Genomic DNA, 24,129 nt, shown 5'->3' with positions numbered 1-24,129 from the left:
CCCCCAAACCGACAGGATGTCCTCCATATCCGGGTCTAGGTCCACGAGCTCGTTAGGGTTAACCATGGTTACTGTATGGGTTCTCAGGAAGGATTGCCGATCGGGTTCGCTGCCAGCACAGGGATCCTATGCTTTTTCTATTCCAGAAATTACTTTTAGTTATTCCAGACCGCTTCGTTCCCAGCTGTCATCCCTACGCAAAAAACAAACCTCCAACTGCCTGTTCACCTGTCGCTGTCCTCCGAAACCCAACGAATCGTACAGTGCTCACCGGTCGTTGCTTGCTGATGGAACCCTAACCCTCGATCTTTCTGGTCCCGGTTCCGGCCAGAGCACCTGCTTCCAAACCCTCGCCATCAACATGTGTACTCCCTTACAGATCTGATGCAATGTCTTATACAGCATACGTTTTCTTTTAAGAGGACTTATTTTTCACACTTTAAAATTTATTATGTCCATATTTTTTTTAATTATGATTACTTAACGAATTTTTAAGTTGTTTTATTTTTATTTTTTTAAATGTCGACTACTTCAAGAAACTCATATAAAAATATACATAAAAAAAAAAGACCAAAAAAAAAATGTTAACAAAAAAAAATTATCTCATAAACCATAAAAGAAATTGGAAAAAAATAAAAAAAAAATAAAAAAAAAATATATATATATATATATATAATTAAGTAAATCAAAATAGAAAAATTAAAACAAACGTTAACAAAAACAAGAAAAAAAGGTAAATAAATAAATGAAAACAAACTAGATTAAAAAAAAAAAAAATAGAAAATTAACAAAAATAAAAATAAAAAACTAGTAAAATTAACATTAAAAAACATTTAAAAAAAAAACTAAAAAAACAAAAATAAATTGAAAATTAAAAATATATATATATATATATATATATATATATATATATATTTAAAAAAAATATGTCTTTAAAAAAACAAAAAAATTAAAAAACATGTATTTAAAATTTAAATTTAAATTTTTAAAGAATCATGTAGTTTTCAATTTAAAAAATAAAAAACAAAATTGATTAAACACCAAAAAATTAAAATTAAAATTTTTTTAACTGACCTTTTTTATTAAAAATAAAATAAAAAAAAATTAGAGAGATTGTTTTTTTTTATTTAGAAAAATATATATTAAAAAAATTCTAAATAATGGTTAAACCATTTTGTTTTTTTTATTATTTATTAAAAATATATATATATATATATATATATATTAAAAAGTGTTAATTTTTTTAAGCAAGTTTTTTTTATTTAAAACAAAAAAAAAATTAGTTTTTTTTATTAAAAAATAATAATAATAATAAAAAAATAAAAAATAAAAAATTTGCCCACCCCCTGCTGCTCGTGGTGGCGCTGGCCCGGGTGGAGGTCCTGCGTGCAAGCCTCCCCCCGCAGGCGTCCGCCCGGGCCAGCGCCTCCCCCCGCAGGCGTCCGCCCGGGCCAGCGCCACCGCGGCCCTCCGCCCTCCGGGCCGCTCGCGGTGGCACGCGCCCAGGCAGAGGTCCTGCGTGCAGGCCTCCGCCCGGGCCCGCGCCACCGTGGGCGGCCTGGAGGGCAGAGGGGCGATTCCAGGCCTCTGCCCGGGCCCGCGCCACCGCGGGCAGCAATGGGGGGGGCAAATTTTTTTTTTTATATAAAGTTTTTTTATAAATAAAAAAACTTTAAAATTTTTTGTTTAAGATTAAAAAAAAAAAAAAAAAAAAAAAAAAAACCTGTTAAAAAAAAAAAAAAAAAAAAAAAAAAACCTTGTTAAAAAAAAAAAAAAACTTGTTAATTTTCTTTTTTTTTATTAAATTTAGTTTGTTTTTAATTTTCATTTTTTCTTTTAGTTTTTTAATAATGTTTTTTAAATTTTTCTATTTTTACCTAAATTTTATAGTTTGTTTTAATTTTTTTTTCCATATATATATATTTTCTTTTCTTTTCTTTTGACAATTTTTTTTATTGTTTACAAGATTTTTTTTTTCTTTTAAATTTTTTTTAAATATGTTTTTTTTACTATTTATTTGTTTATAATTTTTAAGTTTTTTTTAGTTTTTTTATTTAATTTTTTTTTACATTTTTATTATTGATTTTTTTTTGTTTTTTTTTTTTTTTTTTAATGTTCTGTTTTTAGTATATGCTTTAATTTATGTTTTGTTAATTTTTAAACTTTTTTTGTTTTCTGTTTTTTCATTGTTTTAATTTTTTTATTTTTTATTTTATTTTATGTCTTCATTATTTGTTTGAAATTTTAACTTTTTTCAGAGTCATGATAAAATATTTTACGCTATTATTTCAAAATGTTGAAATATTACCCTTGAAAAAAAAAAGGGAAAAAAAAAGTGTTATCTCAACGTTAACACTTTTTGTTTTGAGGGTGTTTTTTGGACAATTTTTGCACAAAAAATTGGTTTTCACCGTCATTTTAAAATATGTACAAAATTTACCCTAGAAAAAAAAAGGTGTTATTCCAGCATCAACACTTTTCATTTTTAGCACTGTTTTCGATGTTTTAAAGGGGTTGTTTGGCTAGAGTTCCCGTTTTGAGTTTACAGTTCCTGTTTCAAAGTTTACATTGTTCAAGGTTATATTTACCTATGGGTTTAGAAATGAGAGCTCTCTAACATGTCCAGCTACTGTGTTATAGTCAAACTTTGTCATGGTTGTGTAGACTTCCTGATCTGGCTAAACCTTACACATGTTCCTTGAGGAAATTTGGATTCATTTAAAACATCATGAGAGGTGATTTCAGTCACTCACTTTCCTCGCACAAAGGTTTGATCCCATTCCTTTCCATCACGCCAAATTGTCACTTCCAATTTCTCAGACAAAACATCCACTACAAAAACACCAATGCCATGCAATCGTCCAGAAACATTATAGCCACTACTTTCCCCACTGACATTGCCTCCAACATGCAACACCATCAAAACAGTATTTGAAGCAGGCTTTTGTGTAACATGATGTAAATCTGTGGGAATCCCTCGACCCTTATCCATGATGCTACCAGAGCCATCAGGGAAGAAAATAACATTTATGTATGTTGCAAACCCAACTTGAGCCTCATCTATGGCATTGTCCAAAACTTCGTAAACAAAATGATGGAGACCACAAGATCTAGTGCTTCCATTGTACATCCCTGGCTACTTTTATACTGGGTCTAGACCTCCCAAAACCTGAATCTGTCCAGCGTTATAAGACTTTGCAGCAGCTGGATCAGATGAAGGGTCTATGGAACTAGTTGATGACATAAAAGCATGTATGGTCGTAGAAAATCTTGTAGGTGTGAAATTTGTAATCCTTCTAAAGGTGTGTGCTCTCTGGCTTTAGAGAATCTTAGCGGTGTAGTGTCAAGGGACTACTTATGCAAATGTAGCATAGTTTGTTGTATCTTTGTGGCATATTCAACTGACTTCCTAAAAAGAGGACGGGATGAAAATAAGATAGTTTGCAATAGTGATATCTTCATGTGAAAACGAATAAGTAAATAAAATAATTCATTAAGGAGCTTAGACAATAAATGATCCAAACTAAGATGTTATAAATTGTATTGGTTGATTAAAAACATGCTTAAGTTTGGAGGCCAACTCAACATTCAGGTACTTTCACGGATCTATCAATTACAATTGATTTCGATATTGCATAATGCCCAAGGGGATGATGCACTCATCAAGCAAGTTCCTTGAACAATTTATGACAGTCGGATTATCACTTACCACGATCTAGGGCTTCGAATATACATGGGAACGAGAGCCTCATTATAAAGCCTATTGCACATGCTAGGGTGAGGAACCAATCATGAACCTAGGGTCATATGTCATGTAGTAATTTCTTCCATGATTCCAGACCATGTCGATGGGAATGCACTCTCAGAGGGATGTGAATTAGGTTGAAAAAGGAGAGGGATCACTCTTCTGAAAACCTAGGGTTTCTTCCAGACCCTAATATTGTCAATCATAAAGGAAGCCAACTTGAACGCATGCTCGTTCTAATATAGGACATATACTGATCGTGATGTGTATCATGTGAAGATGAGATTCAAAATCATGAGAGACTCTTAACACATCAATGAAGCCATTAACCTTCGAAACCCTAATGTGATCCTAAGGCCTATGTCTGAGATAAAACATGATGTGTGAATGCAATGTATGAAACATGAGTGGGCACACCAAAGGGGGTGGGCAGGGAAGGTCATGGGGAGAGTAACTAGTTGGGGGCCTTATTGAAACCCTAGTAGCTTGGGGTGAGTGGAGGGGTACCCAAAATTTTTAATATGCCCAAAAATTTGGGTGGTATTTTAGTGGCTACAACAAGACCTTTGGAGTTTTCTTTTCCACTTCTTTTTCAAACTCTCTAAACATGAAAAAGATGTCGAGTTTCACCTCTGTCAAACTCGTAAACCTTAAACGACGTAGGACTTGTCACCATGACAAGATCGAGTTCCTCCTTCCTAGGGCTCATAAAACTTACTAGGATGGATTCACTCAAAGGCTAAACTTATATGGCAAGTATATGCTATCCCCTTCAAGCTTGCAATCAAAAATATATTGGGTACTCGCCATAAATTGTGGGGGAAAAAGTGAAAGTTTTCATCTCTTGTATCATATAAAGGCAGTGTGTCGCTCTTGAACATGACACTCATCTGTTACTTGTGTCGGATTTTGGACATCCTCACTTGGTCACTTGCCTTCCTAGGTTTGGGGAATCCATTTTTTCCTCTCATATGATCATACCATTCCATCATCATGACCTTTGATCCTATGCTAAGTCAAATGTTGTTGAACTCTGGAGTCGTGTCACCGATATGTTCAAGAGAAGTCCTATATGCATTTCTTTTCTGCCTGTACATTGTCTGAGTTTCTGCCACAATCCTGAATCGTACTTGTTCACTCTACTACATCCTTTGTTTCATGTCGATGATGAGGGATTCATTATGGCCCTCCTTTGGTGGATCACTTCCCTCGACTTCAGCTCATTATTCGGGAAGATGATCTAGAAACTCCCTTCCAGTACCTTAGAGCATGCATGTCTCAATGGCAAGTTCCTCACATTCGACGACAGGTTTACATCATTGGCCTTTGATTGAATGACTTCACGGGTGTTTGACTTAAGATCCATTATTCACATTTGTGGATTGTGTTGATTGTACCTTGAGAGCCATTGTCATTATTGGTGGTTTATCTCATGCCTGTTAATGGTTTACATCATTGACTGGTAATCAGGTGGTTTTCTATCATGTTCGACTTTGACACATCTATTCACATGTTAGAATTTGTACATTGATCGGGTCGAGGCGAAGTGCAAGACCTTGGATTTTGTCTAATAGGATCCAGGTTGTGTGGAGTTATGAGTCATTCATGATTGTATACATCTTTCCTCTGGACGGATGGCTATGACCATATTGTGAGTCCATATTCATGATCCTTTCTATCCGGATGTCTACGACAATGCCAAGGATCTTTGCACATGATCCTCTTTTACGGATGGTTGCATCCATACCACAGATTCATGTATTATTAGATGCTTATCCCTGTGTTGTTAGGCATGATCATCAGAGGTTTAAGATATGTATATGCTTGATTTGCAGGTCTCCTGACAGTGTTGTTCTCGTCCTTTCACTGACTTGTAAAGCATCTCATCCATCGGTTATGAAACCAGCTCACAAAATATATAAAAGATAGATCAACAACTTAGAAAGCAGCCTCTTCGAGGGGAAAACCTCCTTTACATTACACAAATGACAATTATTGGTTGATACAAATGACAAGATCTCATTTTATATATAGGAGCCTAAGGGGTCATAATATAATCAGAACCGACATAATAATAATAATGTAAGGGCACAAAAATAACAATAGTGGGCTTCTATGGGGCACAATAATAACAATATGGGGACTACATGGGCACAACAATATAATAAGGGGGTTGCACTAATAATAATGAGGAGTTACACTAGTAGTATAGGTACATAACATGCCCCTCTCCTTCAAAAATTGTTGTCCTCAACGCTTGAGTAGTTATGGATGCTTATATATAAATTCTCATCCTCCCATGTGGAATATTCAAAGGGTAAGTTCTTCCCCTTAATGAGATACTCTAAAATTGATCGATTCTGTAACTATTGATTTCTTGTTTTTGTGACTGCTTCCGGTTCCAATATGATTTTTCCTTCCTCGTTAAGTTCTGGCAATATTGTTTGAACTGGGATCTTCTCACCTATAACCTTCTTTAAGCATGAAACATGGAAAACTGGGTGCACTTGGGAAGATGCAAGAAAATCCAATTTGCATGCCATAGTACCAATTTTTTGTAACACCTTGTACGAACCATAATACTTTGGTGATAATTTATTATCCTTCTTAGCTTGCTTGAGGGATATTTGTTTGTATGGCTGTAGTCGTAGAAATACCGAGTCACCTACATCGAAACTTCTTTTGTTGCGATGTTGATCTGCATGTTGTTTTATTCTATTCTACGCCAAATTGAGGTTATCCTTTAAGAGTTTTAGAACTTGTTGTTGATGCTCAATGTGATCTTCCACTACTTGAACCTTAGAATTTTCTTTTAAAGACGATGTGATCGATAGTGGATGATATCCATAAAGTGCCATAAATAGGGTCATTTTTTTTGCAATATGGAAGGAAGTGTTATACCACCATTCAGCCAGGGGCAACCACTTGACCCATTGTGTTTATTTATCATATACAAAGCAACAAATATATCCTTCCAAACATTTGTTCACTATCTCATTTTTCCCATCAGATTGAGGATGATAAGATGAGCTATGAGCTAACTAAGTACCCAAATATTCCACCTCTTGTACTCCAAAGAAACATTTGGAGCTTTTTTCATATAATTTTTTCTCCTCCAATAGTTTGAGCACCCTGTCAACATGTTGAACATGATCCTTCCAAGACTTGTTGTAGATTAGTATATCATCAAAAAATACTAACACAAATTTTCTAAGGAAGGGTTTAAAAATGGAATTCATCAAAGCCGGAAATGTAGAAGGGGCATTGGTAAGGCCAAAAGGCATGACCAAAAATTCATAATGACCATCATGTGTTCTAAATGTTGTTTTTGGAATGTCTTCAGTCTTCATTATGATTTGATGATATCCTGAACGAAGATCCAACTTGGTGAAGTAAATTGCTCCATGTCATTCATCCATTAATTCATCAATGACAGGAATGGGAAATTTATCTTTAATAGTAAGCTTGTTGAGCTCCCTATAATCCAAAAACATGCACCATGATCCATCCTTCTTGTGTACCAATACCACTTGAGCAGAGAAAGAACTTTGACTAGGTTTAATTATACCAACCTCTAGCATTTATGCAACCCTGCGTTCAATTTCACTCTTTTGGGCATATGGATATATGTAAGGCCTGATGTTTGGGGGAACACTTCCTGGAATCAAATGAATAGCATGATCATGATCACGAATAGGTGGGAGGCATTTGGGAGTCTCAAATACCTTGGAATGATTGTCCAAAACGTTTTGGAGATCTGGAGAAATATATGATTTAGATGTGGGAACCTCTAGTGAACAAAATTGTGCCATTACGCCCCATTGTTCTTTATTTAGAATATTTGTCATGCTATTAGAGATTATTATTTTTCCCATTTTCCCTTCGATACCCCTTAATTCAAATTCCTTTCCTTCCCAAAAAAATTCAAGAAAAGTTCTTGACAATTAAAAGCTATCGTACCCAAAGATTGTAGCCATTGGACTCCTAGTACAACAATCTGCACCACCCATTGGAATGGAAAGAATTGGACTATTAAAGACATATTATCCCATGTATAGCTTGATATTATGGCACTTTCTAGAGAAATTTATGGTTCCTCCACTTGCAACCATCACTTGACACTCTGGTGTGGATATAGGAAGCAATTCAATTCCTTGGCTATCTTACAATGAATAAAATTATGGGTACTACCCGAATCAATCAACACTATTACCTTTTTCTTCTTGATATGCCCTTATTCTTTTGACGTTTCTTGATCCTTTTCTTCCTTCTCTTCACAGTCAATGTAAAATAATTTCTTCTCAACACACTTATGACCTTTAGTGTATTTGCTATCACAACAGTAACAAAGGTCATTTTGTCCTTTTTCTTCCAATTGTTGTGGTGTCAACCTTGTAGGTTGTGGAAGGCCACTATGACCTATTTGGAGTAGTGAAACCCTAGAATCCAAAGCTCTGATACCAAATGTTATGAAACCATCTCACAAAAGATAGAAAAGATAGATCAATGACTTAGAAATCAGCATCTTCAAGGCGAAAACCTCCTTTACATTACACAAATGAACAATTCTTGGGTGATACAAATGACAAGACCTCCTTTCTATATATAGGAGTCTAAGGGGTCATAATATAATCATAATCGACATAATAATAATAATGTAAGGGCACAAAAATATAATAAGGGGGTTTCACTAATAAAAATAAGGGGTTACACTATTAGTATAGGGATCTAACACCATCACTCCATGTTCTGCCTTCATACTTTAGGGGGCATCTGTTACACAGCATTTTTCCATGTCTCCTATTCACATCCCGTGCCATATCCTGAAGTTCCAAAACATTGACTATTGTGCAGGATATCCATCATGATATACAGACCAAAACCTCCCTATAGAATCAAATGAAAGCTACCCTGAAATCATTCTGGAAAAAGTTGCCTAAAAACCTAGTTTTTGGCATCAACGTGTTTTGCTCCACTTCTTGCCCATGCTGATGGCAGGTTGCTCAGTTAGACACTCGGACTGAACTCCTTCTGGCGGACTTTCCCAAACTGGAGGAGAAGCTTCGCTCACTAGAACCTTCGAGAATAACGAGATGGATATTAGTTGTTGTTGTTGATATGGTCAATCTCTCTCATTTAGGCCTCTTGATCTTATCATCATGGGCTTTCCCCTTGAGATATGGACCTTCTCCCTCTTTTTTGGATCCATAACTCCCTCTCCCTTCCTATGTATTCACCCCCTTCCATTCCCAAATGTTTGGTCATTGGTTGTTGCATCCCTATGCTGAGATTATGCTTACATGATACCCATTCTAGCTTGGAGGAGTGCTTGAAGAGTCTTTGCTTGGACTTGGACATCTACCCAAAGGAAGGCATCAACATCAAGGCATAAGTTGTATGCTTCCCTTTTTAGTTTCTTAATATATACACATGATGTTCACTTTCCATAATTGTGTAAATATTTATGCGATTAGCTTAATGTTCCTTGATATGTTAAGTAGTTTATGCTTGATATATCTTATATATGCTCTTGTGTCTTGCATAGTACTTTGATCTCTCTTGTAGGTTTCTGGATGTGAAGAACGACCTAGGAGCAAGGCCTGGAGAAAAATATTCAAAGCCATCTCTGAGGATCGAGCGATTAGCATCAGAACGAGGTAGGTTCCTCTTTCTTATTGCATTTGTTAAGCATAAGCTAGTAAAGTGAGTATTAGATTGTTTGGTTTATTTCTAGACCCACTCATTGGGCTAGAGGGATCGCCTATGTCCACAGAGGGGATTTTCCTTCACAAAAAACCCCATACTCCATTATCATTTAGGATAGCTTCCATCTTCTCTTTCCAAGCACAAAAATTCAAGGTGCCCTTCAATGCATATTCCAGCCTCAATTCATTGAAAGACATTTTTCTTGCATTGAAGATAATTTTCACCAAAAACTCTGCAAATCATAATTTTTTTGAGATAATATCTGAAAAAATGTTTCTAGACTCCGACACAACGTAGAAATGTTTCTATGTAGCCTTCCAAGACTCTGACACAACGTAGAAATTTAAAAAAAAAAACAAACAAACAAAAAACAAAAAAATTTGCTACTGCTAATGAAATCGAACTAAAATCAAGAGATGGAAATTTCTTCTACTATTCTACGGAAAGGAAAACACACGATAGAAACACATGCAACCATCAAAACACAAGGAACACAATGATTTACAGGGGAACCCAATTGGTAAAAACCCATCCCCTACTTTACATTAATTCAAATGAGAAAGAGAATCAATTACAGTGTCTTGCTTCAACACTGAAGCATACCCTACACTGTAAAATTGTTCTCCTACTTCCTGACCTGCTATGGCCAACACTTGGCCAACCTCCTTTTTCCTTGTGCAATCCTGGAGGTATTAAGCTCCTAAAATATAGGGAAATTCCCTATTTCCTTGAGAAAATGCAAGGGGAATTGATCACTTTCTCAGTGAAAAAGCATTGTAAACTCAACACTATACAATTATAAATACAAATGTGCCTTTTCCATCCACTCAACTAGGAAATTCATATTCAATGCATGAATGGGTCTATTTTTAGTTGATTGACTAGTTAACTGAGGGACCAGTGAGTTAACAATAGTCATAACTACTCAATTGACCTTCAACTAACTCAACTAATGACTAGAGCTCAGTTAACTAAGTTCAACTAACAATAACTCAACTAGATTTCTAGATCGTAGGAATCAAGTCATGCACAACTCTACTTCTAGCCTACTAACTAAAATTTACTGTCTTAACTAGTAGATAAGGCCATGTCACTCTAGCTAACTACAATCCAAGTCATCCTACTGATGTGGAAAATCAAATTTTCTCCATTTGACTAAGGCACTACTCAAATGAAACCTTTTCTTGCTGCAATTCTAACATGCAACACGAAAAGAGAATTTTAAGGAAGATGATCTCAATGTCATGAGCAACATTGTGGAATCCATTAGAGATCATCTTATCCCATACATTACAAATTTTTATACTTCTAATAAGATATATGATGCCTTAACAAATCTCTATACTATCAAGAATGAGTTTAAAGAATGAACTTTCTGATGTGATGATGACAAATGATGACATGATTGCTTCATATTTTGTAAGGATTTCTCAAATAAAGGACCAAATTGCAATGATTGGAGAGAGACTATTCCTCAAAATGAACTCATGACTACAACAGTTCATGGTCTACCTAGATCATGGGATGCATTTGTAGCAGGTATAAGAGCAGGAAGGAAACACCTACATTTGAAGAATTATGGGCCTCTTGTGCTCAAGAAGAATCAAGTATTATATCGAGAGATAAGAAGGAAGAAGATTCTCAAGCATTAGCAACCTGCTTCAAGAATAAAGGAAACAAGAAGGGTGGCTCTCAACATAAGAAGTCAAAGAAGGACATTTAATGTTATGGTTGTCAAAAATTTGGGCATTTCAAAAGGGATTGTCCTGAGATGGCTAATACCAATAAGAGAAATGGAAAACAACATTCTTATGCAAATGATGTTGAAGAGGAACACCCCAAGAATCCCAAAGGTGACAAAGATTTCTTCTACTTTTCTTTTCTAACGAGTTCTATTGTAGATGATGATGACATGTGGCTAGTAGATAGTGGCACATCAAGGCATATGACCGAAGAGTTTCGAAATATTTCTAGCATAATGGAAAAGAGGTTGTTCCAAAGAGCTGATCTTGGAGACAATTATAGCTATACAGTCAAAGGAGTTTGGAAGGTACCCAAAGAGTTGGAACCTTGTAATAATATGCATCTCAACAATGTTCTATATGTACAAGTTTTGAAAAATAATCTTGTCTCTATCTCTTGTTTGGACTATAAAGGAGAGAGAGTGGATTTTGTGGACGAGAAAGTACTTGTATGGTCAAATGGATCTAGTATAGATGATGCTATGGCTATTGGGATATGTGAAGTAATATTGTATAAGCTCGTGGGTCAACCATCTCAAGCCCTATTTCATAATGAAATCATTCCATGTTAGTTATGGCATAGAAGGAATTCAAAGTTGGAGTGGATAACTTGAAAGGTAAGAAGAACAAGATTCTGAGATTCCATAATGGAAGATAATACACCTCGAAAGAGCTTGTGGATTTCTATAAGAAATCTCAGATTAAGAGGGAGTTTATTGTTACCTATAATCCACAATAGAATGGTATAACATAATGAAATAACATGGCCATTGAATAATTTATCAGGGCCTTCACGCATGACCCAGATGTTCCATTATTTAAATGGGGAGAAGCGTTGTTGATATTCATTTATATTCAGAATAGAAGTCCTCATTGAATTATGGAAGGCATGACTCTTGAAGAATCATTTTCTTGAAGGAAGCCATAGGTTGGGCACATGAAAATATTTGGTTATCCTATCTATATCCATGTTCTTAAGGATAAGAGGAACAAGCCTAATCCTTTTGGGAAGAAAGGCATATTTTTTGTCTACGGTGAATCATCTAAGTCATATAAAGTCTATTTTCTAGAGAAACAACAGATCGAGGTCAGTCAGTATGTCACTTTTGATGAGAAAGTGGCATATTGGAAGTCCAAGGAAGTTTCAATGGACTCCCTTGATGAGGTAAAACATGAGGATGAGCATTCAAGTTCTACAAAAGGTCCTGCAAAGCCAGAAGGACCTCATGAACAAGTGGAACTAGTTGTTGTTCCAGAGATAATAAAAAAACCAGGATGGCTTAAATCTACATTGGAAGAAGTAAAAGGACATGCATCTCATTATGGCACATCCAAAGACATCAAGATACCTAAGAGGCTATCTAGCTATGTAGCTCTCATGACTAATATGATTGATGCATAACCTTCCATTTATGAAGAACCAGATATCCAACAGGTGTAGAAGGAAGCTATGAATGATTAATATCAATCAATTAATAAATAAGATCAAGCATGTTGTAGATGGGAGAATTGACAAGTACAAGGCATGGTTCGTGGTTAGAGTTTTCTCCTAGAAAGAGCGAGAATATTATAATGAGACATGTTGTCACTACGAAAAACACCCTCCAAAAAAAACTCTACATTTGAATTTTGGAGCCTCCTTGTGATCTTACGATCTATCGTTCCAAGTTGATCATAGTCGCTTCATGTTCGGTTAATGATTTTTTAAGTTTACAAGTCTTATTCTTATATTCTAACCATTGAAGCCACTTGATTACACATGCTTAGATTTTTATGCATTCATAAGCACACACTTTCCTAGCAAGCCTAATAATCCATGTCTATCCTTTGAAGACAGACATTGCGTAGTCATGGAAGATGGAAGAATTCCTTCATAGTCCCTAGTAAGAGTGATTATGTAGTCTTTAGTGGCATACATTGCAACTCTTAGATATTATGTATTCCTTTATGATGGTGCTTGCGTAATTAATAGGTGTTGAAAAGTGTAACTAGGTTCAGTCTTCAAAATGACATGTAATTGTGACTTTTGTAAATGATGTAATAATAAAATAAAAATATTTTTGCAAGCCTTGCTTCATAGGTTTCATGAAAAGTGATTTTATTTTAGATGGCTACAATTGAGAGCCTTATGATTGGTCATTAAAATTCAAAGATTTTATGTCATGTATGAAGAACCCTTCTTGGGGATATAACAATGTATTTGAGTCTATAATATGTCTATAAATCCCTCCAATGACAAGCATTAGTTTTTCTCTTGAAGTCGGCCTCAAAACAGTGAAGAATTCATGTCGGCTCTCCATGAAAAGACACACCCCTTCAGATGGACATGTCGACTTATTTATAGGATGAACTACTATATATATATATATATATATATATATATATATATATATATATATATATATATATATATATATATATATATATATATATATAGAACTCTATTACAGTCATCAAGTAAGTTCAAATCTCTGTTTTTGGGTGGATAGATACAACAAGAAGGTACAATGAATAGTTTGGGAAAATCACAGTTAAGGGAATTCGGATCCTTCTTGATTTCAGGAAGATGAGCATAGTGACTAGTTCATATCTACTTGATCAACAGTTCAGATGAAATGTAGAATATTGTCCCAGTAAAAAGGATTCGGTCAGGTGTACAAGCTGACATAAGATAAGCTCGGTGTCTCCCTGTCTTTATGGCACATCAAGTGCAGAAAGACAGTATTGATGATACACTAGTTCTTTGTAAACACAGTTTGTTGATGATACTACTATGTTGAGTTTCCATTTCAGAGAGAAGGGCTTGGTGAAGGAATCAGTGAATTCAAGAGAGCAATGAATATCTTGGTATCAAAGGCAGCGATGAAGAAATCAGTGATGTCAAGGTCAAAACGAAAGAAGAGTGATCGTGAAGAGGACTTGTGTCTTGATCTTGGAGAGGCTACTAGGTCAAGGGTCTTGGTCTTAGTATTCATCAATTGGAATCTCTATAAGAAGAATTTGTGCGGGGTTTTCCTCTCAAAGAGTGAGAGGTTTTGGCCCTGTATGATAGCCTACATTTTGTGTCTCTTTTCTATTTATCTTCATGCATTGGTGAATGTTTGATGGAGAAGAACAATAATAATCTAAGTAAATAATATCGTAATATAAAGAAGTAAAAGCATTCACAAGTAGTCACTAATTGAAGAGAAATCACCTAATAATAATGCCCTAGATATCTCAACATGGAATCGGAGCTAAGTTGAAAAAAGTCAAAGGAAGGGCATCTGATCAAAGATACACTCAAGGATCGAGTTTCAAGAAAGGCATCTAAGCAAGTCGAAGGTTATCAAAGCAAAAGATTAAGATCTACATCAAATAAGCAATCTACAATAGCAAAATTTTTGGATCCTCTAGTCATCATCAAAAGACCACAAAGACCCTCATCAAGTTATCTACAAAGAAAGATAGCTTGAAATGATTTGAAGTCAAAGATCACATTATCTTGAAGAAATCATTTTTGATATGCACTATCAAAGAAGGTGGAGTATTTTGAAGACAAATAAGGCTAGAGGGAATTGCCATCGTCTTCAAAATTTGCAAAGCATGTTCCCTCTCATTGAAGCTAGGATCCTCTTAAATCCTTGAAGAATATCATCCGAGGAAGCAGCAAAATTCACCATCAACAAATAAATCTAGATATAAATGTGTTGAAATCATAAAAGGAGCAATCTCCTTTATTGAATAAAGGCTTTTTCATTTGGAAGAAGATCATCCAAAAAGGGAGAACTAATACATCTTCTTCAACCATCATCAAAGTAATCAAGTTGAAGATTTGATCTTCACTTGTCAAGTAAGTATCTTTCATTCTTTAATCAAATTTGGTAAAATTACTTCGTATTTGCAAGGAGATCTATAAGTTGGTTGGGTCATCAAAATTCCTTGCATGGAAAAATAAGGAAAGACATAGTCCTCGAAGAAAGTGAAGTCATTAACACATCAATGAAAAGGTCTCCTATGAATACATGGAAAGGGATACTTATGAAAGGTCCCATCATATAGAAATATTGGAGACATCAAAGAGATGTATATGATAAGCTCGTAATTCTATTCTCTAAATATTCGATAAAGAAGGTCATGTGACTTAGATCTAATCTGCATAAAATTGAATGTATCAAAGAATGAAGGTATATCTTCATAAGATCTCAACTGCAAGATCTGGGAGAGATGATAGGAAGATAATCATCATTGTTCTAAACGCACTAACTAATTAACAAGGTAAACAAATATAAATATGGATAAGAAAGTTTCCTCATTTGAAAACTTGTGGTTTCTATGAAAGATAGAAGAAAACAGGTTGATGGCAAAAAGTGTTGAAGGTTAAACGACTCAAACATTTGCAGGAAGGAAAGGGAAGTTTGGAAAATTTGTTCCTTGGAAAAGAAAGAAGAGCATATCTCATATTCAATGCTATGGATGTAAAAAGAATGGACATCACAAGAAAGATTGTCTTAAAGGGACAATATCAAAAGAGGAAGAGAAGAAGCCCATATAACTGAAGAAGCGGAGGAAGCCGAAGAGAAGAATTTCAAGGAAAGAGGAAGTAAGAGATCTCTACTATGTTCAGATAGTCTCCCTCACAAAAGGTATTGACATAGCTTCTAAATCTTATGTTATAGGATATGGATATAATAAATAATAAGATGCATCGTGGCATAATGGAAGCATTAGAAACAAGAGCTCATGACATCAACATAGGAAACATAAAGGATGTCTGGAACAAAATCCATGGTAGTCAAATATGAAGGATATATCTCTTGGGAACCTCATTTCAAAATTAAGGAAAGGAATAAGTCATCCAAGACAGGGCTCATCATACATCAAGTCAAAAAGGAAAAATTTGTTGGATAGGGATATACAAGATCCTCAATATTCTCTAATGAAATCCTCATCGCAGGGTTCACTGATCTAGAGAGGAAGCAAGTGTTTCATCAGGAACTCCAACCTGTGGAGTTCATGGGATGATGGTATGATGACATAAGAGATGAAGTAGATCAAGGGGTTGAAGATATTTTCAAACAATGAAGCTATTGAAATAATCCTAGATGACCTAAAGGTAAATGAGGTATGTATACTTGCATTAAATATTATAATGTCATGTCATATGGTTGCAGGTAACATGGATCACTACTCGATCTTTAGAAGAATGATCAAAGAGAAAAGGATATCCTCCTCTAAAAGGATGCAGGAAGGCATAGGTCACTCTAGATGAAATCAACATAAAATGTCCTCGTGAGAAGTATGAGGTGGTTGACTACAATTGAGGAACTCTGATTGGAATCTCCTGGGAATGAAATATGTGAAGAAACGAAGGAAGATATCATGAGATATGAAACCATGGTAAAGGCAATCAACATCCGGAATACCAAGAAGATTTGACTAGGAAATCTCTCGGAAAGATATGAAGACTCTGATGAAAGTCTAAACAAGATGGAGACCCTTGACAATGAATATCTTTGGGAGATGTGTCAACATGTATGCAATATTCTGATACCTACAGGAAGATGTCATGATGAAATACCATCACAAAGGTAATTGTTGTTTAAGTGTTCATTTCTTATTTTTGAACAAATATCTGGATGGGCTTATGCAGGACTGCCAAAGGGAAGAACAATGGATGAATTCCAATAGGACCATATAGAAGGATGTAAGATCCTTCCGGAAAATATGGCATGAAGAGAGCAGCATGACATGAATCAATGCCAAATGAATACTGATGGATCACTTTCTGATGAAAGGAATGAATACATGACTAACTCATGGATGAAATTTATGGATGGTTTGTGCCCTTTGTAGAAGCCACAAAGATGAAGACTCCTAAACAATAAATTCATGACATCGAAGGAAGGATATCTTAAAGTAGTTGGTCGAGGAGATATTGTAGGTTCCTAATTAAGAGGGAGCCTAAAAGCAAGTTTCTTACTTGAAGAAACTTGGAAATTACTAAGCCAAGAGGGATTTTAGGTACATTCCTTCTGTAGGAATGAGTACATTTCATTATTGTAATTGATATGTCCTCCCTAATTGAGAGGGAGAGATAGACACATCATTCTGGTCTTCACCTGGGAAGACAGAATGGAGGATTGGGTAATCATATGGCATCCGACCCTCTTTGAGGATGAGATAGGGCATCCAAGATAAGAGTAGTCATGGACCGATATTCTTTGAGGACTAGCTATCCAAGATAAGAATAGTACAAAGAAGGTCATACTCTGTGAACCCGCGGGTGGAGTATGTACCTTGAAAGACAATGATTATGGTGTCTAGGAATCATTGGTCTCATCGGCATTGTGCTTTGATCATGTGGATATAGTTATTAGTCAAGACCTTGCTATGTGAAAATGTTGGTTGATATGATGCTTGACATATGGGTTACCAATCCAATTCTTCTTATGTGAAATTCTTCATATTGAGAATGACCAAGTACTATTATGAATACCTCCCTAGTTAAGAGGGAGTGTTGAAAAGTGTAACTAGGTTCGGTCTTCATAATGACATGTAATTGTGACTTTTGTAAATGATGTAATAAAGAAAATAAAATTATTTTTGCAAGCCTTGCTTCATGGGTTTCATGAGCAAGTAATTTTATTTTAGATGGCTCCCACTAAGAGCCTTAGGATTGGTCATTAAAATTCAAAGAGTCTATGTCATGCATGAATAACCCTTCTTGGGAATATAAAAATGTCTTTGAGTCTATAATATGTCTAGAAAGCCCTCCAACGACAAGCACTAGTTCTGCTCTTGAAGTCGGCCTAAAAACAGTGAAGAATTCATGTCTACTCTCCATGAAAAGACACACCCCTTCAAACGGACATGTCGGATTATTTATAGGAAAAAATAATATATATAGAAGTACAGACTCTTTGAATTTCAGACAAAGGAATCTAAGAATATCTCTGAGATTTTTGGATGCCAATGATAGTGAGAAATTTGGAAGTCTCTCTGTGGTTTCGTAAGGGAAGTGGTAGTGAAGATAAGTTTAGAACTCTATTACAGTCATCAATTAAGTTTTAATCTCTATTTTTGGGTGGATAGATACAACAAGAAGGTACATTAAATAGTTTGGGAAAATCACAATTAAGGGAATTCAGGTCCTTGATTCTAGGAAGATAGGCACAGTGACTAGTTCGGATCTACTTGATCAACAGTTTGGATGAAATGCAGAAGATTGTCTCAGTAAAAAGGATTTGGTCAAGTGTACATGATGACAAAAGATAAGCTTGGTGTCTGCATGTCTTGGTGGCACGTCAAGTGCAGAAATATAGTATTGATGATACAATAGTTCGTTGCAAACACAATTCGTATCAAAGAGAGAAATGAAGATCTCAGTATCAAAGGTAGTGATTAAGATCTCGATGATGGTAAGGTCAAAATGAAATAAGAGTGACTGTGAAGAGGATTTGTGTCTTGATCTTGGAGAGGCTACTAGGTCAAGGGTCTTGGTATTGGTATTCGTCCATTGAAATCTCTATAAGAAGAATTTGTGTGGGTTTTCCTCTCAAAGAGTCAGAGGTTTTGGCCCTGGATGATAGCCTACATTTTGTGTCTCTTGTCTATTTATTTTCATGCATTGGTAATTGTTTGATGAAGAAGAACAATAATAATCTAAGTAAAGAAGATCATAATCTAAAACTAAAAGCATTCACAAGCAGTCATTAATTGAAGAGAAATCACCCAATACATTACGGGGATTTTGAGGTCTAAAATGGGCCTCCTAAGAAAATTGTACAACCAAAATAAACTTTATAAGAACCAATAGGATTTAAGATCATGATGTCAACCATGGGGAGTGATTCACCATTTTTGGAGGAAAAAAGTAAAAAGATTAATAAAATAATAAAACCACTTTTTCAAATTGTATTTTAAACTTATCTCCCTAAGGTTTTACTTAAATTTCGTGCAAGAGTACTCATTGGATGAAAAATTTGATTACTCATCCAAGTATTACCCATGTTACATATTTTCGATGGACCCTTCTACACGAAAAATCAAAAATACATGAAAAAACGTGATTGCAATCACGTTTTTCATGTATTTCTCAATTTTCGTGTAGCAGGGTCGATAGAAAGTATGTAACATGGGTACTCCTTGGATGAGGGATCAAATTATGCATCCAACAAGTGTTTCCACTCAAAATTTGAGTAAACCCCTAGGAGATAAGTTGAAAATACGAGTTGAAAAAATAGTTTTTTCTTTTTTCCCTCTAAAATTTGATGATGTAATCTAATCTTATTTTATCATTTCCACTATTATTTAATAATTTCCTTAGGAGGCCCACTTTAGACCTCAAAATTCCCCTAATGATAATGCCCTAGATTTCTCAACAATAGGACATTGACTATGCAACCCATGTGGATATCAAGTGCACAATTTCAATTGACAGTGTCTCTTACTCTAAGTTGCAAGTGTACCTTCATCCCAGTGAGATTTCTCAACTGTCTCTTTTTCTTTCATACATGTCGCCTTCACTTTTGTGACTGTAATTTTTCCTTGCTTTCACTTTCACAAGTGTCACTTTTTCTTTCTTTAGCTTTTGTGTGTGTCGCCTTCACTTTCTTTAGTTTTTACAAGTGTCGTTTTCACTCATTCCTACTGTCTCAAGTGTTTCTTTCTATTTTTTTCACTATTGCATGTATCACACTTTAGCGCACCACTGGAGGCATCTCTAGCACACTCTTTTGCATTATATGATCTGATATATCATAATAATATGCTTTGGACACTCTCCCATAGTTTAACACACTTTTTGGTTGTAGTCAACACTTGTGTCGTAACTTGTATTCTAAGTGTCGCAAAGCTACGTTTAAATTGTCGCACTTAGAAATAAGTGTCACTTTGTTGTCATTTCAAGGTATGCATGTGGATTTTGAGTACAGTGAATTTTATTTCCTTGTGTTTTATAGTATACATATGTGTGATTTGGTTTTGGAACTAGTTTGCATCATATTTTTTCCCTTGTTCCATTGATCCAACACTTAGCCAATTTTGGAGTTCATCGCTATCCTCACATCTTGCGCAACTCACAAGCATACTTAATATTCCAAGAAATTAATGAGCACTCTGCACACTCCTAAGTCATATTGATGAAACCCTTACCTCTCGAACCTGTGGACTCTGCTCATCTTAAGGACAACCTCCTCCACCTGCACATTGATCAACCTTGGAGTCTACACCATCAATCTGGCTACTTAACTTTGCCAACTACACAGTTTATGGTTCATCCTGCCCTGAATCGTGCATTGCGCAGTTGTATTAGATAGTGGAGCCATCCATGTGTCACTGTCATGCCCAACTACATAGTCCCCTAAGCTTCATCTTCAACTAGTGCACATTACGTAGTTAAAGTGCCCTAACTTGCCTCCATATCTCCCTAACTTGCTCAATTGTGCAATCCCTTCATCCAGTGGGCCCCCTACTACCCGTTGTGCAGTTCTAGTGAATAGTAAGTCACCTCTAGGTCACTGAGATCCTCAATTGTGCAACTCTTGGAATATGACCCTATTGCACATTGCGTAGTTAAAGTTCCCTAACTTGCCTCCATATCTCCCTAACTTGCTCAATTGCGCAATCCCTTCATCCAATGGGCCTCCTACTACTCGTTGTGCAATTCTAGTGAACAGTAAGTCACCTCTAGGTCACTGAGATCCTCAATTGTGCAATCCTTGGAATTTTAAACTCAATCATTGTGCATTATGTTGTTATAGTGGCTACTCCTATCCCTCTTGTTGACTGAAACCCCTCAATGTGTAGTACCTTGTCCTATCTTGCCTCCTACTTTGTATTGTGCAGTTCTAATGGATAGTGAGGTCATCCCTCAGTCCCTATGATGCTCAACTACACAATATTTCCCTCCTCTTCCTTGAGCATTGTGCACCACGCATCCTTAGTCAGCAAGCTCATCACCTTGTCTCATGGACTTCCCCACTACATAGAACCTTGTTAATTCTTCCCTAATTGTGCATTGCATAGTTCTAGAGGATAGTATGGTCATCCTTGGGTCCCTATAGTCCTCAATTGTGTAATTCTCATTTTCCTGCTCTCAAAGCCCTTGCACATTGCCCTATCACAGTCAGCATCTTCCATAAGTAAACAAAGGCAGAATATATGGTTTTCATATTGATGTTGGTCTGTCATGAGTGGCTTCATTTGCAGGTTACAAGGACACACTTGTGAAAAAATCAAAAGGAGGAACCATCATGAAGGACATAAAGAATCTTGGACCAAGACAAAGAGATGACAACTCATGCCCACTTCAAAGGTTTCAACATTCAGACCCTTTGAAGGGTGAATATGGAGTATAAGCAAAGAAGCCATAGCAGCAAGTAGAAGAGCCTGGCATTGACTAAATGAAGTCTTATGTCACCATCACCAAGTCATGGCTTCTCAAAGTGTCATTAAAAAGTCATATGTGTCAATGTATTTTTCCACATCATTTATGGAATGTAATTGTGTAATTTCCAAAAAATGATAAATTGTAAAATGGGTGGAAGCCAAAGGGTCCCATATGGAATATGAAGTGTCACTAGGAATTTCTAAAGTCATGTAGAAGCTCAAAGGTCACATAGTAATTTGAAAAGTCATAGTAGGAGCTCAAGAGTCATAAGGTAGGTGAACATTCACATGGGAGGTGGAGAGTCACCTCATTTGTTATAAATACACCCTCATACGTCAAAAGAAAGTGCTTTGGACTTTTGACCTTGGCTTCTCTAGCTTGGCATAGGAGAGAAAATCATTCTTTGCAGAAGCAAGTGGTGACTTAATGTTCCGCTATTGGGGCTAGTTTCGCATCATTGTAATCATGTAACTTGGGACTTTCGCTTAATATACGAAGCTCTCAAAGTCGATGCACTTTCATATCTTGTGAATGATTGTAAGACTATTCTTTCATTGTTTACAATGTATGTTTATGTACACACATAATAATTAAAATGAACTACTTCGTTGGGTTTAGCATGCATCTTGTTGAATGTGCATTGTTACTTTCTTTTATGATCATTGTTATCTTGTGAACTACTTTGCAGGTTAACTAACGATTCTTTCCATGCTCTTGTGTGTCTCTTTTAGGATAGTACTATTACTTTTCTTCTAGAGGCTCACTCTCTTTTTCCCTTCCATGAAAGCACCTTATATACATTACAATTGTATGCCTCACAGTGTCAACTTTCTTGTTTCAAAGATTGTTTGCATAATATCTTATGTTGATAATTGCAGCCAAGAAAAATTCCTAAGAATAATGGAAACTAGCCTTATTTCTTAGTTGGGGCTCCTACTCCAAATGGTGTGAGGTCTATTTGGAACTTCATATTAGGGATACCCCCTTTGTTGGTATATTTCCAGCACCGTCAACAAGACCTTTGCCCTGGTTTCCAAGTACACCTCCATTAGATCCATCATTTCTCTTGTTGCTTCGATAATACGTAATTTACCTCAGATGGATGTAAGGAATGTTTTCCTCAATGGCGTGATTGAGCAAGAGGTATGCATAGAGAAGCCTCAATATTTTGAGGTACATGGAAAGGAGTCTCATGTTTGTCAGTTGAAGAAGTCCTTGTATGCACTCAAGCAAGCTCCAAGAGCTTAATATGCTCGCATGTGTGGATAGTTTCTGATTCACATATTTTTGGGCAGTTTCTGCCACAGAAAGTTGAGTTTTTGAAGCAATTGCAGAATGTTGAGTTTCTAAAGCAGTCACAGAAAGCCAAGTTTTTGAAGCAGTGATGCAAATATGGGTTTCCGAAGTTAACACAGAAGGTCAATTTTCTAGGGAAAATCGGTAGAGGGAAGTGTTGGATCAAATTGGGAGACCTGACTTGAAGGGAAAGACTAGGTTTGACCATATATCTAGGTGTGTCTCTTGTTGAACAGAAGAATATCTCTATTGAAAAGGTTGTTGTGTTTTTCCTATTGGTGGGTTTTCCCAGGGTAAATCTTGTCTCTTCTTTATTCATTGTGATCTCTATTGTTCTATTGTTCTTTATGGTTGAATTTCTGAAGTATAATTACTAAATGATATATTGGAATAAAAGTAAAAGATCTAAATCAAAAGTAATTATCAGTTTTTTAAAATTATTGTGCTAGTTATCATTGCAATTAGAAAACCAACAATTAATGGTCTTTTTGATTGGTTTTGTTATCACCCCAACAAACTCTCCTAGGTTGTATATCAGAGATGCTCAGGAACATTACAAACTCAACAAAAAATGTTGGAAAATGGTGGATGAATGAAATAAATGCTGCATATTCAATCCAAATAACCACTTCTACTATGCTTAATCACAGACATGCATGAACACCCCTAGACTACAAGGCTTTCGACCACCAATTACTCACAGTTTTAAGGAAAATGTGATAATGGAGAATACTGATCACACCACCAGATGCATAGGACCCTGTGATGGCCAGCTGTAACCAGTTAAAAGGTCTGTAAATCTGTTTCCTAATACACAGACAGGATGACAGCTCTCTGGCATTAAAACAATAGAAACCTGCATACAAATTCGATGATACATGCTAGATTCAAACACAGGGGTGGGATGATAGCCCCTCTAATTCTAAACATCAACAGCACATGAAATAATGCATAACAGGCACAGCCTGGAACAAAGAAGAAGAAGTGGAAAGTGAGCAATCAACAGCAAAAGAAGCTTGCATTAGCTGAAAATGCAGACCAGAAGCTGCAGGTATCATAATAGTTACAGTCTCCAGAAGTTGAAGCTTACAACAGAATAACATTCATCAACCACATTACATCTTGCTTTTTGGTATATATAGAGTTTGTTCACAAAAAATCTCTGCTAACCCATGCGTGGAGGGGTCATAACTGACCACCAACCACATTTACAATTAGATATGGGTCTCTGATACAATTTCATTGTTTTAATGGACAAAATGGCCTTT

The 24,129-nt window shown here is 35.9% G+C and overlaps 1 pseudogene; it reads right to left on the bottom strand.

Moving 5' to 3' along the window:
- The window catches only part of LOC149221615 (DNA gyrase subunit B, chloroplastic/mitochondrial pseudogene), a 43,743-nt pseudogene that overhangs the window by 11,557 nt on the left and 8,057 nt on the right, over positions 1 to 24,129 (bottom strand).

Source organism: Pinus tabuliformis, chromosome Q (assembly GCF_031772625.1).
Source record: "Pinus tabuliformis cultivar Carrire ecotype Pingquan chromosome Q, CPIR1, whole genome shotgun sequence".
NCBI lineage: Eukaryota > Viridiplantae > Streptophyta > Pinopsida > Pinales > Pinaceae > Pinus > Pinus tabuliformis.
Note: the sequence above shows the minus strand (reverse complement) of the source record. Positions and strands in the feature narration are given on the sequence as shown.